We start from the raw sequence: 13997 nt of genomic DNA on the forward strand, positions 1-13997 counted from the left end.
ATTACGGAAACAGTGAAAACAAAAAATACCTCTCTAACCAATGTAACATATTTAGCTGAAGTTAGCGATGCAGATGAAGTTTAGCATAGGCTACCTGTTGTGGAGAAATATGGCCAGCTCTGCGTCAGACTTGATATTCTTAGTTTGACGAAGACGTCACCATCTCAGGAAGCTCCTCCGATGTCCACTTAATTTGTTTCTTGTTTTAATTTTGGAAATGTGCCTGCCTCTTGTAGGCGTTCATGACTACAACTGACAGCTGTTGACAGTTGGCCTTTGCTAATTTGGCAACCCAAATAGGAGGACGCGCCAGCATCCCAGAGAGTTGTGTTTTCCCAAGATGGCGCCCGTCTGTATATGTGAACGAGACGTGAACGGTACTGTTTTTCTTTTTAATAAACTGCCTGTAGACTTACACAGTTCTCAATGCTTCGGTTTACATGTAGATACCCTCATTATGCTACGGTGTAAGTGTGTTGCTATTTGGAGCCTTGGTAGCGATTTATTTTTACATCGTTGTTTGGTGGGTCAGGTGACGAGCCGTCGAATCACAGCACAGCACCCAGAATGCATTGCAACACACCGTCATGAAGGGACTCATCGTTAGGTCGGCTTTAAATAGCATACAGAACCTATAGTAATTAAACGTTGTCTGTAAGCTCCACAGATCGTGGAATTGATTGTGGACTTCTTGCCTGGCAATGATGAGTAACTTAACTTGAATAGTAGTGATGCGTGGATGTGCATAATATCTGTATGAAAGTGTATTAAATAGAAAATTTCTCAATGTAATAATCTATACAACTGTACACGTGACTAAGTTTGAATGGAGCTAGCTGGGCATAGGACTGGGCTGAATGGATTGGGAAAATACTTTATCTATTTATTTTTTTAATGACCTATATGAACATGGTTTGGCTTTATTTTACATGACCTTTACAACTGGTGCTGGCAAGGCATTGAACTGGGCTGAATGGATTTGGAAAATATATATATATATATATTTTTTTTAATGACCTGTATCAACATGGATTGGCTTTAAAAAACATTTCTCAAAACAATTAGTGCAAATTGCACCACATAATGGATTATCTGCAAAAGTGTGTATCTTGCTCAACATGCTTAGTCTATGTCTCAAAAGCAAGTATACCAATGAAACTGTCAGTGCAATCAAAATGACAAGTCCTTATGCCATTGTTTGTCAAAATAGCCAAACTGCTTTGTACTGTTGTCAATATGACAATTTACTCTGTAAGTATTTTCTGATGAAAAATGTGCAAGGCAGCACCGTTTTCTATGTGGCATAGCTATTTCAAAACTACAACGTTACACATTATTGTGTGTGTGAATGGGGTTGATTGCAAGAGAGTCAATTTGTTTACTGTTGAGAGACATTGTGGCAATATAAAGACAACAAAGGCTTTTACAGCATTGTGGAAATTAAAAATGACCAATATACAGTAAAATACCCCTTGGTCAGGGCTATGCACCACTGTACATCTGTCTGTCAGATCACAATATATATACATATGCTAGACAGACTATGACAATTTATGACAGCTGGTACAACACTTTTGCATGGAATAACTCAAGCAGTGAAATAAGGCCAATGTGGATTATTCAGCATGTAACCAGTGCATTTTGACCAGCATGACATTAGCAATTGAAAATGTAGAAAACTGAAAACATTTGTACAAAATCCACTGCATGGATGTACTAAAGCACTGCTGTTTGTTCAAGATGGAGAGAAACTGCTTTAATGATGTGCACCAGTTTTGAGAATTCCAATTCTGATCTGAGAAATGCACCAAAGTGACTGAGAAAAACTGTGCCTTTGCCCACCCCCCACCACCAAAAAAAAACTTAACAAACAATCAGAGATCTGCCTCCATGATTCACAGTAAGAAATATGACATTTTTGTTAGGCCTTGTTAATCTTCTCCAAACCTACCATTTATGGTTATGATCATAAAATTACATGTGGTCTCATCGCTCCAAACAACTTTGCTCCCGACGTTCTGAGCCCTAGGTGCTGTTTGGCATAAAAATGCTGTTTTTGGCATAGGCAAAGTAAAGGGTTTTGCAGCCCATTTTTGTTTAAGTGCCACTTTATGGTGGATCTTGAAACAGTCTTACAGTGAAGACTTTCTTACAGTGAAGCCACTGTTGGTCTGCCTGCCTTGGTATCAATCGGGCCACTAATTCGTCACTTCTTTCTATCACTATCAGGCTTTGAAGACTACCGACTGCTATTTTCAAATCATTGGATGTATGCAGTTCAACTAAAGTTTCTCACAAATTGTTTGACAGCTCTTTTAGATATTTTTGTTTTCCTTGGGAATTTCCATGTTAAATAAAGTTGTCTGCTCAAACAGACCCTGTATTTGTACACTTTGTGTTTGTTTTGTCGCTGTCGTTTGACAAATCCGGTAAAATCCTAGATGAGGCAACTTGTGTGTGGTAACAGCCTGAATGTTATCACAGAGTTCTCAGATAAATACAGGAGCAACCTGTGCGGAGTCAGACATTTTCCTTAACCATTACTGAATAGCATCAACACCACAAAGAGAAACCATGAGGCCAGTGATCGCGCTGTTCTTTGCACTGATGGTGATGAGTGCACTGGTGTGCAGTAAGTACAGTTTAACTTTACTATCAGTCTGTTTCCTTTTGATGGAGTCATCCTGTATGAACTGTGGAGTATGAATATGTCTGCTGCTTTTGACTGCCATTGAATAGTTTAATATAATATTGTGTACGCTTTACAGATGTCTACGCTGCATGTGAGAATGGGGGCTGTTACCGGAAATGCGAAAGAAATCAATATATAGACCATAGTTCATACTGTGGTGGTGGAAATGTGTAAGTTGAATTTTGTTTATTAACATCTTTGGCTACTGTGTGCAACATGTGGCATGAAATCATGTTTCTCTTCTCAGATGCTGTGTTAACAAAGGAGATGGCGGCTGGTGAGGACTATGGAAGAATGTGAACTATTAAAGGAAGACTTTGTGGATCAAGCAGCATGATTATTAACACATTGATATTGTTTCTAATCAATATTGGTCTGTTTAGAAATTACTTTGTTTGATGCAAATTTCATTAAAAAATGAATGGATTCCACATCAGTCAGTATGGTTGCATTCATTTCAAATATATTTTTAGATTAGGAAATGTATTTATTTCACACACATAAGCTGTGATTGGACTTTCCAAAACACTGAAAAATAGGATGAAGCTACATGACTTAATTCCCAGAGGACTGGGGCCAAATTCAAGCACTGTGGTGACTGACATACTCTGATATTTTTGAAAATGTGACCACCTTTAAACAGTGACAGATACAAACTGCTGGACCAACTAACACATTGACGATGACAAGGGGCATCTGTGGTCTAACTGCTGCAACAACAGCCGGCTGTATGGCCCTTTGCACATTGGATCATTCCATGTAAATTCAGACAAAATCCAGGGAAATGGTTGCTGCATATTTTGCTCAAAGTTTGTCTACAGACCTGTTTGTTTTTGTTAAATTCTAATGCTTTCATAATACAAAACTAGTGATATTGAGGGTCTTGTAAACTCTTTTTTCACATCCACATGTCAGTTGCACGGGAAGGAGGGGGAGGGAGTGCCGAGCTAGCTCTGTTTTGTTTGAACGTCAACAGAAGTGGCGTTACCGAACATCGCTTAGAGCACCTTTAATGTTGAACCAATATTTGAGGTCTCTGCCACAAATGCACATGAAGATATTAAGGATAAAATAAGGTGTGATTGCCTTTTGCAAATCTAAAAATGGCATGTAGGAAGATGAAAATCAATGTGGGAATAGCTCCGTTTACAGTCATTTTGTGTATAAAGTGCTAATGATGTACCATGTTTCATTCATACATAAATACACTTACTTGGTTAAATTTTTCATTCTCCCTCATTTTCATTCTTGTCCCTGAGGCAAAAAGAAAATGATTGAAAAATGATTTTGACTTTATTTATTTATCTATGGTACAACATTGGCACGTTGTACTAATGCCCATACACTGAGCTACTTTCACATATTTTCAAGTGCCTACTCGCTACCCCACATATAATTTTAATTCTATGAAAATGACGAAAAACACAACCTTCCCCTTCTTAAAATCCATTATATGTAGACAACTCAATTATTGCTACAACATTATGAAAGCATAGTATGAAAAGAAAAAAATAATGATTGATACCAAATGCATACAAAAACAAGTTTATACTACCCTTAAGGTCACTGGTTTTGCACTTTTTTTCTCCCAAATCTATAGCCTTGTAGAAAATCAAAGAGAATGTCTTACACACTTTTAATGATTCAGTCATACTGAAAACATTTCAGTTTTGGTGTCTTCCACCCTAAAAAAGTTTTGGCTGCCTACAAGGGCGTAGGTTTGGTCTACCATTTCAGTCAAAAAGTGTTTCACACATCTCAAATATTGGTTAATTGTCATAGTTACCTGAAAAAATACACTTGTTGAATTATTTCAATGCAACTTTAGTAAAAATGTCTGGTTTGCTGATTTAAGAGACATTCAAAAATGATGAAAGAAACCATGAGGCCAGTGATCGCGCTGTTCTTTGCACTGATGGTGATGAGTGCACTGGTGTGCAGTAAGTACAGTTTAACTTTATTATCAGTCTGTTTCCTTTTGATGGAATCATCTCAGTTACATTAACAATTATACATTTTGTCTCCTGTTTTTGACTTCCATTGAATAGAAACTGTGTGTACTCTTTCCAGATGTCTACGCTGGATGTGAGAATGGGAGGTGTTATCGGAAATGCACTAACAATGAATATATAGGCCATAGTTCATACTGTGGTGGTGGAAATGTGTAAGTTGAATAGACAGGTTTTCATACATTAACATTTTTGTCTATTTACAGTGTAAAACGTGACATAAAATCTTATTTCTCTTCTCAGATGCTGTGTTTAAGAAGGAGATTTAAAAAAGGATTTGGGCCATTGCGATCGCTGAACCGTGGTGAAAAACATTAACCTTTTAAGATGGACTTTGTGGATCAAGCAATGTGCACAATTGTTGACAATATTTTTTCAGATCAATATTAGTCTGTTCAAAGATTAACTTTTTTTGATGCCAGTTTGAATAAAATCCAATTTCATTTCAAATTATTTTTTATATTTATAAATGCATTTATTTAACATACACAAGCTGTAATGGGCCTTCCAATAACAAATGAAGACTGGAACCAAATCAAAGCACTGTGGTGACTGCAACTCTGATATTTTGAAAAATGTGACCACTTTTAAACAGAGGCAGATACAAACTGCTGGACTAACACTCTGACAATAACAAGGGGAAACTGTGGTCGAGGTGCTACACCAACAGCCAACTGCATGGCCCTTTAATACACAAGATAGAAAACAGTAGCCAAGGAAACCGCCAACAGGAGTAGAGTATTAAACATATCAAGTATTCCCATGGTGTACAGTCATGACTCGATAAAAAATGTTTACTGAAATGGTGCTGATTATTGCTGGGAGTCAGTCGTTTGAGCAGCAATGGGCAACTTGTGTACCAAACAATTAGAGCACCCCTTTGTTGTTTTACAAATCCAGTAAAATGCAAGAGGAGGTGAAGATACACACATATCAACCCAAAACCGCACCTATCATTCGGTTAGTGAGTCAATTATTAGTATAAGCCAAGCCGATCATACTCTGAGTAATATTATTTTGCTGGGTGTTGAGGTGGAAGAACTCTGGACATCATTGGCCAGTAAGCATTACCACTCACAAGCCAAGGTTCCGCAGCAGCTTTTGTTCCAGCCACGGTCCGACTGCTTGCCCCGGACGTTAGGGAGGAAAGAAGATACCACACCCTCAATTACATTCATAACATTGATTTTTAACACTCCATTACGCTCAGGCTCTGGGTCTATCAAGGAGCTGGGCTAGAGTGCAGTAGTCTGAAAGTTGTGGGTTCAATTCCTGGCTTCCACCATTGTGCCCTTGAGAAAGGCACTTAAAGCTGCTCCGGGGACAATGTAATCCCTTGTCATATAGTTGACATATATAAGCCACTTTGGACAACAGTGTCTGCTAAAGGTAATGGTAGAAAACAGCAGATACCATGTTTATACATGTAGTTCATGTCAGGCAACATGCTTTAGCCAAAAGGAAACAGAGTGACTCACAACGGCCTCATGGTTTCTCTTTGGTGTAGATCCTATCCAGTAAGGATTAAGGGACATTTCTGACTATGGTCCTGTTGTAAGCCTAATTGGGTCATTCCGTGTCAAATCAGATAAGGTTGTTGCTGAACCATCTCGGATTTTGTTTAAACCTGATCTATATCAAGAATGGGTCCCAAAACCAATGCAAGGCCTGTACAATATTTCTGTTCAAATCCTTTGTCTTAGTAGTAATAGTAATGTGAAAATCTATGTGAAAGTAGCTCAGTGGGTATTTAGTGTAGAAAGTGCCAATATAAATAAATTGAGTCAAAATCATTGTTTTGCCTCAGCAATGCTATTTCTGATTATGCTTAAACTGGGATTGCTATTTCTTTTAGCTATCAGAGATATAGTCAGGTAACGTTAGCCTATTAGCCTAGTTTGCTTTGCATTTCAGGACGCTTTTTTGGCGTTTGTTATCAATTATGATCAAACAATCTAATTGTGTAGTGAAAAAGTAACACTACAAGTGACACTTTCACAACGTAATGAAATGATGAGTGGGAAACGGCTCTTGGTAAGGTGAACTTTGGAAAAACCCTACAACTGAACGTGATATGATTTTACCAAATTAAACAGCTTTAGATAAGTTTAGTTGTTGGCGACATCTGTTGGTAAACTGCAACTAGAATTGCGGTTCCGAGGAACTGCAAGAGTGGGTTTGATCAGGGGCATGGAACTCGGCCTCATCCAAGGATTCCAACGGTACCTCATTTATGAAAATCGGGCACACGGATCAAAAGTTATCTGCATTAACGCAACATCCAATAAGCTAAAACGCATAAATAACATGGTTGCTATGCTGGTTGCTATGGTGGTCACTAGGTTGACATTACAGGGGTGGTTTCTAGGTTGTTGCTAGGGTAATTAGTTAGTTGCTAGTAAGCCATCTTAAGCTGACGGCATAAAGTGATTATTTTAAGAGATACATTTTCAAACCAGAACTGTGTATAGGTCATGGTTAAAAACGTATCAGAATCTCAGAAAAAATCACGTAATGCACCCAGTTTAAGATTTTTTAAGAAGTCAGATTTTTTAAAGGCAATCAAATTTCTGCTGACTCTCTTCTGGCTGCGGTTAAAGGCCAGCGCCTCCTGAGAGGCCTGAAGGGTCAGTTTTGAGGTTGTTGGCTGCTGGAACCGAAAAAAGGACTGCATTTTCTTAAAAGACAATGTGACTGAAGTGCGGGCAAAGTTTGCACAGAAATGTACGATTTTTCCCACCCTCGTCGACCTTGTCATAAAACTTGTTTAAATGATCACACGACGCCTCCTTGCTGCTTTGTCGTCTACATCAGCATTTCTCAAACTTCTTTGACCTGAGGCCCAGTCAAGGCATACTTTGGGGTCATAGGGCCCACCTACATGAACCCACCCCCTCCTCCCAACCCCTATCAAATTGTAATGATATCACAATTATTTTTATACTATATTGCTATACATGCACTTCAAAACAGTCAATGTTTAAAGTGCTAAGATTGTTCACAAAAGTTTGTGAAAGCATGCACATTAGAGTACTGCTTTACTAATGTAAAATATAACTAGATGTACCGCAGAGCGGTACAAAATATGACCGCCGCCCAGTCCAGCACATTTTTTCCACAAAAAGAAATCACGCTGAAAGGCCTATATGATTCTAACTGTCTCACTAAATTGCATTATCCACACTCAATTCTCACTGGTATCTGCTAGACAACAAGTACCAAAACATGATTAGTTCATAGATTTCACATGTAAAATTCATTTTATACAACCCCACCTCCATCTTGCCTGTTTATAATTCTGAGAAATTCTTGATTGTTTGTGTTATGTTTATGTTATGTGTGTGTGTGTGTGTGTGTGAGTGTGTGTGTGTGTGTGTGTGTGTGCGTGCGTGCTTGTGTTTGTGCCTGCGTATGTGCCTGTGCATGCAAGCGTACATATGTCTACTGTGTGAGTATGTGTCATACGTATGATTACTGTGAATGTATGTGTGTGTGTGTGTGTATCTGTGCACATGTGTGCACATGAAATGGGTTAACATGACCCCTGGAGGCAAACATACAGAAAAAAATGGTCATCCTAGGCCCTACAGTTCTCAAGATATTCACAGAGAACTGTGTCTGCCCTACCCTCCTTTCGGGGGGTCCAGTCCAGCGGGGGGGCTACAGATCAAAACGAAAAATGACGGTTCCATGCTATCCATGTGGGGGTACATGCCCACCAAGTTTTGTGTACCCCGGTCTTTCAGTGTCCCGGGAATCCTTGTTGGTGTACGTCACTAAATGTACACATAAATTATTTTATTGTAAGGCCCCCCATGAACGAAAGTACACAAAACTTGGCATGCATTCGGAGGGTGTCATAATGATCCTACACTTTTAATTTCGTGCAGTTTTGACCTTGTCAGCCAGAGATATTGTGATGAAAACACCTAATTTTTTGCTTTTTCATTTTTAACTAGGTGGCGCTATACATAAAATAAGTGGTAATGGGATGGGTTGACATGCCCCCTTAAGACCAACATACATAAAAAAGGTGGACCTCCTAGGCCCTACGGTTATCGAGATATTTACAGAAAACTGTCTCCGGCCACCTACAGGCCAGTTGGTGTATAGTAACATAAATGAATTTATTGTGTGGCCCCCCATGAACGGAATTCCACGAAACTTGGCGTGCATACAGAGGGTGTCATAATGATCCTACACTTCCAATTTTGTACAGTTTTGACTTTGTTAGGTCACAGATACCTTCAATTACAACACCTCATTTTTACTTTTTTGTGTTTAACTAGGTGGCGCTATACATGAAATGAGTGGTTATGGAATGGGTTGACATGGCCCCTTGAGATCAACATACAAAATAAAATGGTCCTCCTAAACCCTACGGTTTTCGAGATATTCACAGAAAACTGTGTCTGCCCTACCCTCCTTTCGTGGGGTCCAGTCCAGCGGGGGGCTACAGATCAAAACGAAAAACGATGGTTCCATGCTATCCATGTGGGGTTACACGCCCACCAAGTTTCGTGTACCCCGGTCTTTCAGTGTCCCGGGAATCATTGACAGAAATTTGGGCATGCGAAAAAGAAAAAAAAAAAAATCTGACTAAACCTATATGACCGCCGCTTCGCTGCGCGGCGGTCATAATTAGGCCTACACTAGTTTCTTTGTTTTTGCATTGTTGCATGATGCTTGCATGAGAAATACTTCTCAAAACAACAGCAATTATATGGGTGCCGTTGTTTTGGGATGTTTCCCTCATGCAAGCATCATACACTGATAGAGTATATATATGCTATTTAATTACATTTCATTTGAATGCCTGAATGTAAGAATTCAGGAAACACAATACCAGCTTTTAACATTTCTGTTGTTTACTAGTTTATGTAAATCGCATAACACATGAACTGTTTACATACTACTGATAGCCCATTACTGTACCCAATAATACTGTGCCCATTAATTAACATATATTAATCAGGCGTCTTGTTTACACATTTAAACCATATTTGCACTTCGAATTTCGACCTAAAGTACCTAAAATGACTCCATTCACTTCACTTCCTTTTTTCTAGCTTGCAAAATCGCGGTTGTTCTGTTTACACATTAAAACCATATTTACACTTCGAATTTCGCTTCCAAATTGTAGTAACTACATCTACGAAGTCTAAGGAAGATAACCACGTAGTCTGTTCAAGATAAGATAAATTTTGAAAGAACTACAGACATCGTGAAAGTAGTACCTAAAATGACTCCATTCACTTCACTTCCTTTTTTCTAGCTAGCAAAATCGCGGTTGTTCTGTTTACACATTAAAACCATATTTACACTTCGAATTTCGCTTCCAAATTGTAGTAACTACATCTACGAAGTCTAAGGAAGATAACCATGTAGTCTGTTCAATCACATGACTATAATAAACTGTAACTTACTGAGAGCTAAGGTCATTCTGATTCAGTATGATGAATGGCCATCACGTAAAGCATATGACAACAGCAAATAGCTAACGTTTACGTTAGCCTAACTTACATATCGTTGACGTTGACCCGACACGTTCATAAGTTAGACCATAGACTGATAAGGACGTCCATCAAACTAAAAGGGTTTGTTCTTCGATGTCTTCAAATTCGTTCGAATTCCGTGTGTATCCTGTGTGTCTTTCATGCTGCTATCCTGTTGCCTCTTCCCAGGTGTTCCGGCAACAAGGTTTCACGCGAGATTTAAAGGTGCGATTTGTAGGATTGTTTACGAACGTTCTGTAGGCCAAAATCAAAACACTGGTGAACGTTCTCAAGACTACCAGACGCGAGCCTCTTCTGGGTTGCCAGATGTAATGAAGACTTAGCTAACGTTAGTTGACCTGCAGCTGCTTTAACGTTTCTCCAGCCATGACAGCTACACATTACGGAAACAGTGAAAACAAAAAATACCTCTCTAACCAACGTAACATATTTAGCTGAAGTTAGCGATGCAGATGAAGTTTAGCATAGGCTACCTGTTGTGGAGAAATATGGCCAGCTCTGCATCAGACTTGATATTCTTAGTTTGACGAAGACGTCACCATCTCAGGAAGCTCCTCCGATGTCCACTTAATTTGTTTCTTGTTTTAATTTTGGAAATGTGCCTGCCTCTTGTAGGCGTTCATGACTACAACTGACAGCTGTTGACAGTTGGCCTTTGCTAATTTGGCAACCCAAATAGGAGGACGCGCCAGCATCCCAGAGAGTTGTGTTTTCCCAAGATGGCGCCCGTCTGTATATGTGAACGAGACGTGAACGGTACTGTTTTTCTTTTTAATAAACTGCCTGTAGACTTACACAGTTCTCAATGCTTCGGTTTACATGTAGATACCCTCATTATGCTACGGTGTAAGTGTGTTGCTATTTGGAGCCTTGGTAGCGATTTATTTTTACATCGTTGTTTGGTGGGTCAGGTGACGAGCCGTCGAATCACAGCACAGCACCCAGAATGCATTGCAACACACCGTCATGAAGGGACTCATCGTTAGGTCGGCTTTAAATAGCATACAGAACCTATAGTAATTAAACATTGTCTGTAAGCTCCACAGATCGTGGAATTCATTGTGGACTTCTTGCCTGGCAATGATGAGTAACTTAACTTGAATAGTAGTGATGCGTGGATGTGGATAATATCTGTATGAAAGTGTATTAAATAGAAAATTTCTCAATGTAATAATCTATACAACTGTACACGTGACTAAGTTTGAATGGAGCTAGCTGGGCATAGGACTGGGCTGAATGGATTGGGAAAATACTTTATCTATTTATTTTTTTAATGACCTATATGAACATGGTTTGGCTTTATTTTACATGACCTTTACAACTGGTGCTGGCAAGGCATTGAACTGGGCTGAATGGATTTGGAAAATATATATATATATATATTTTTTTTTAATGACCTGTATCAACATGGATTGGCTTTAAAAAACATTTCTCAAAACAATTAGTGCAAATTGCACCACATAATGGATTATCTGCAAAAGTGTGTATCTTGCTCAACATGCTTAGTCTATGTCTCAAAAGCAAGTATACCAATGAAACTGTCAGTGCAATCAAAATGACAAGTCCTTATGCCATTGTTTGTCAAAATAGCCAAACTGCTTTGTACTGTTGTCAATATGACAATTTACTCTGTAAGTATTTTCTGATGAAAAATGTGCAAGGCAGCACCGTTTTCTATGTGGCATAGCTATTTCAAAACTACAACGTTACACATTATTGTGTGTGTGAATGGGGTTGATTGCAAGAGAGTCAATTTGTTTACTGTTGAGAGACATTGTGGCAATATAAAGACAACAAAGGCTTTTACAGCATTGTGGAAATTAAAAATGACCAATATACCGTAAAATACCCCTTGGTCAGGGCTATGCACCACTGTACATCTGTCTGTCAGATCACAATATATATATATGCTAGACAGACTATGACAATTTATGACAGCTGGTACAACACTTTTGCATGGAATAACTCAAGCAGTGAAATAAGGCCAATGTGGATTATTCAGCATGTAACCAGTGCATTTTGACCAGCATGACATTAGCAATTGAAAATGTAGAAAACTGAAGACATTTGTACAAAATCCACTGCATGGATGTACTAAAGCACTGCTGTTTGTTCAATATGGAGAGAAACTGCTTTAATGATGTGCACCAGTTTTGAGAATTCCAATTCTGATCTGAGAAATGCACCAAAGTGACTGAGAAAAACTGTGCCTTTGCCCACCCCCCACCACCAAAAAAAAACTTAACAAACAATCAGAGATCTGCCTCCATGATTCACAGTAAGAAATATGACATTTTTGTTAGGCCTTGTTAATCTTCTCCAAACCTACCATTTATGGTTATGATCATAAAATGACATGTGGTCTCATCGCTCCAAACAACTTTGCTCCCGAAGTTCTGAGCCCTAGGTGCTGTTTGGCATAAAAATGCTGTTTTTGGCATAGGCAAAGTAAAGGGTTTTGCAGCCCATTTTTGTTTAAGTGCCACTTTATGGTGGATCTTGAAACAGTCTTACAGTGAAGACTTTCTTACAGTGAAGCCACTGTTGGTCTGCCTGCCTTGGTATCAATCGGGCCACTAATTCGTCACTTCTTTCTATCACTATCAGGCTTTGAAGACTACCGACTGCTATTTTCAAATCATTGGATGTATGCAGTTCAACTAAAGTTTCTCACAAATTGTTTGACAGCTCTTTTAGATATTTTTGTTTTCCTTGGGAATTTCCATGTTAAATAAAGTTGTCTGCTCAAACAGACCCTGTATTTGTACACTTTGTGTTTGTTTTGTCGCTGTCGTTTGACAAATCCGGTAAAATCCTAGATGAGGCAACTTGTGTGTGGTAACAGCCTGAATGTTATCACAGAGTTCTCAGATAAATACAGGAGCAACCTGTGCGGAGTCAGACATTTTCCTTAACCATTACTGAATAGCATCAACACCACAAAGAGAAACCATGAGGCCAGTGATCGCGCTGTTCTTTGCACTGATGGTGATGAGTGCACTGGTGTGCAGTAAGTACAGTTTAACTTTACTATCAGTCTGTTTCCTTTTGATGGAGTCATCCTGTATGAACTGTGGAGTATGAATATGTCTGCTGCTTTTGACTGCCATTGAATAGTTTAATATAATATTGTGTACGCTTTACAGATGTCTACGCTGCATGTGAGAATGGGGGCTGTTACCGGAAATGCGAAAGAAATCAATATATAGACCATAGTTCATACTGTGGTGGTGGAAATGTGTAAGTTGAATTTTGTTTATTAACATCTTTGGCTACTGTGTGCAACATGTGGCATGAAATCATGTTTCTCTTCTCAGATGCTGTGTTAACAAAGGAGATGGCGGCTGGTGAGGACTATGGAAGAATGTGAACTATTAAAGGAAGACTTTGTGGATCAAGCAGCATGATTATTAACACATTGATATTGTTTCTAATCAATATTGGTCTGTTTAGAAATTACTTTGTTTGATGCAAATTTCATTAAAAAATGAATGGATTCCACATCAGTCAGTATGGTTGCATTCATTTCAAATATATTTTTAGATTAGGAAATGTATTTATTTCACACACATAAGCTGTGATTGGACTTTCCAAAACACTGAAAAATAGGATGAAGCTACATGACTTAATTCCCAGAGGACTGGGGCCAAATTCAAGCACTGTGGTGACTGACATACTCTGATATTTTTGAAAATGTGACCACCTTTAAACAGTGACAGATACAAACTGCTGGACCAACTAACACATTGACGATGACAAGGGGCATCTGTGGTCTAACTG

General features: G+C 38.8%; 2 long non-coding RNA genes across 2 annotated transcripts; both read left to right on the top strand.

Annotated features, from left to right (window-relative positions):
• Window positions 1–2509: 2509 nt before the first annotated feature.
• Window positions 2510–3083, top strand: LOC143112463 (uncharacterized). Its single transcript, XR_012984758.1, has 3 exons — window positions 2510–2632; window positions 2769–2862; window positions 2940–3083. It is a non-coding gene; the product is annotated as an uncharacterized LOC143112463 (long non-coding RNA).
• A 10021-nt stretch (window positions 3084–13104) lies between these two features.
• LOC143112459 (uncharacterized) lies at window positions 13105–13678 on the top strand. Its single transcript, XR_012984755.1, has 3 exons — window positions 13105–13227; window positions 13364–13457; window positions 13535–13678. It is a non-coding gene; the product is annotated as an uncharacterized LOC143112459 (long non-coding RNA).
• Window positions 13679–13997: the final 319 nt, after the last annotated feature.

Source organism: Alosa pseudoharengus, unplaced genomic scaffold, assembly GCF_046254945.1.
Source record: "Alosa pseudoharengus isolate Yale_2024_CS ecotype anadromous, Long Island Sound unplaced genomic scaffold, YU_APseudo_1.1 YU_APseudo_1.1_scf_8, whole genome shotgun sequence".
Taxonomy (NCBI): domain Eukaryota; kingdom Metazoa; phylum Chordata; class Actinopteri; order Clupeiformes; family Clupeidae; genus Alosa; species Alosa pseudoharengus.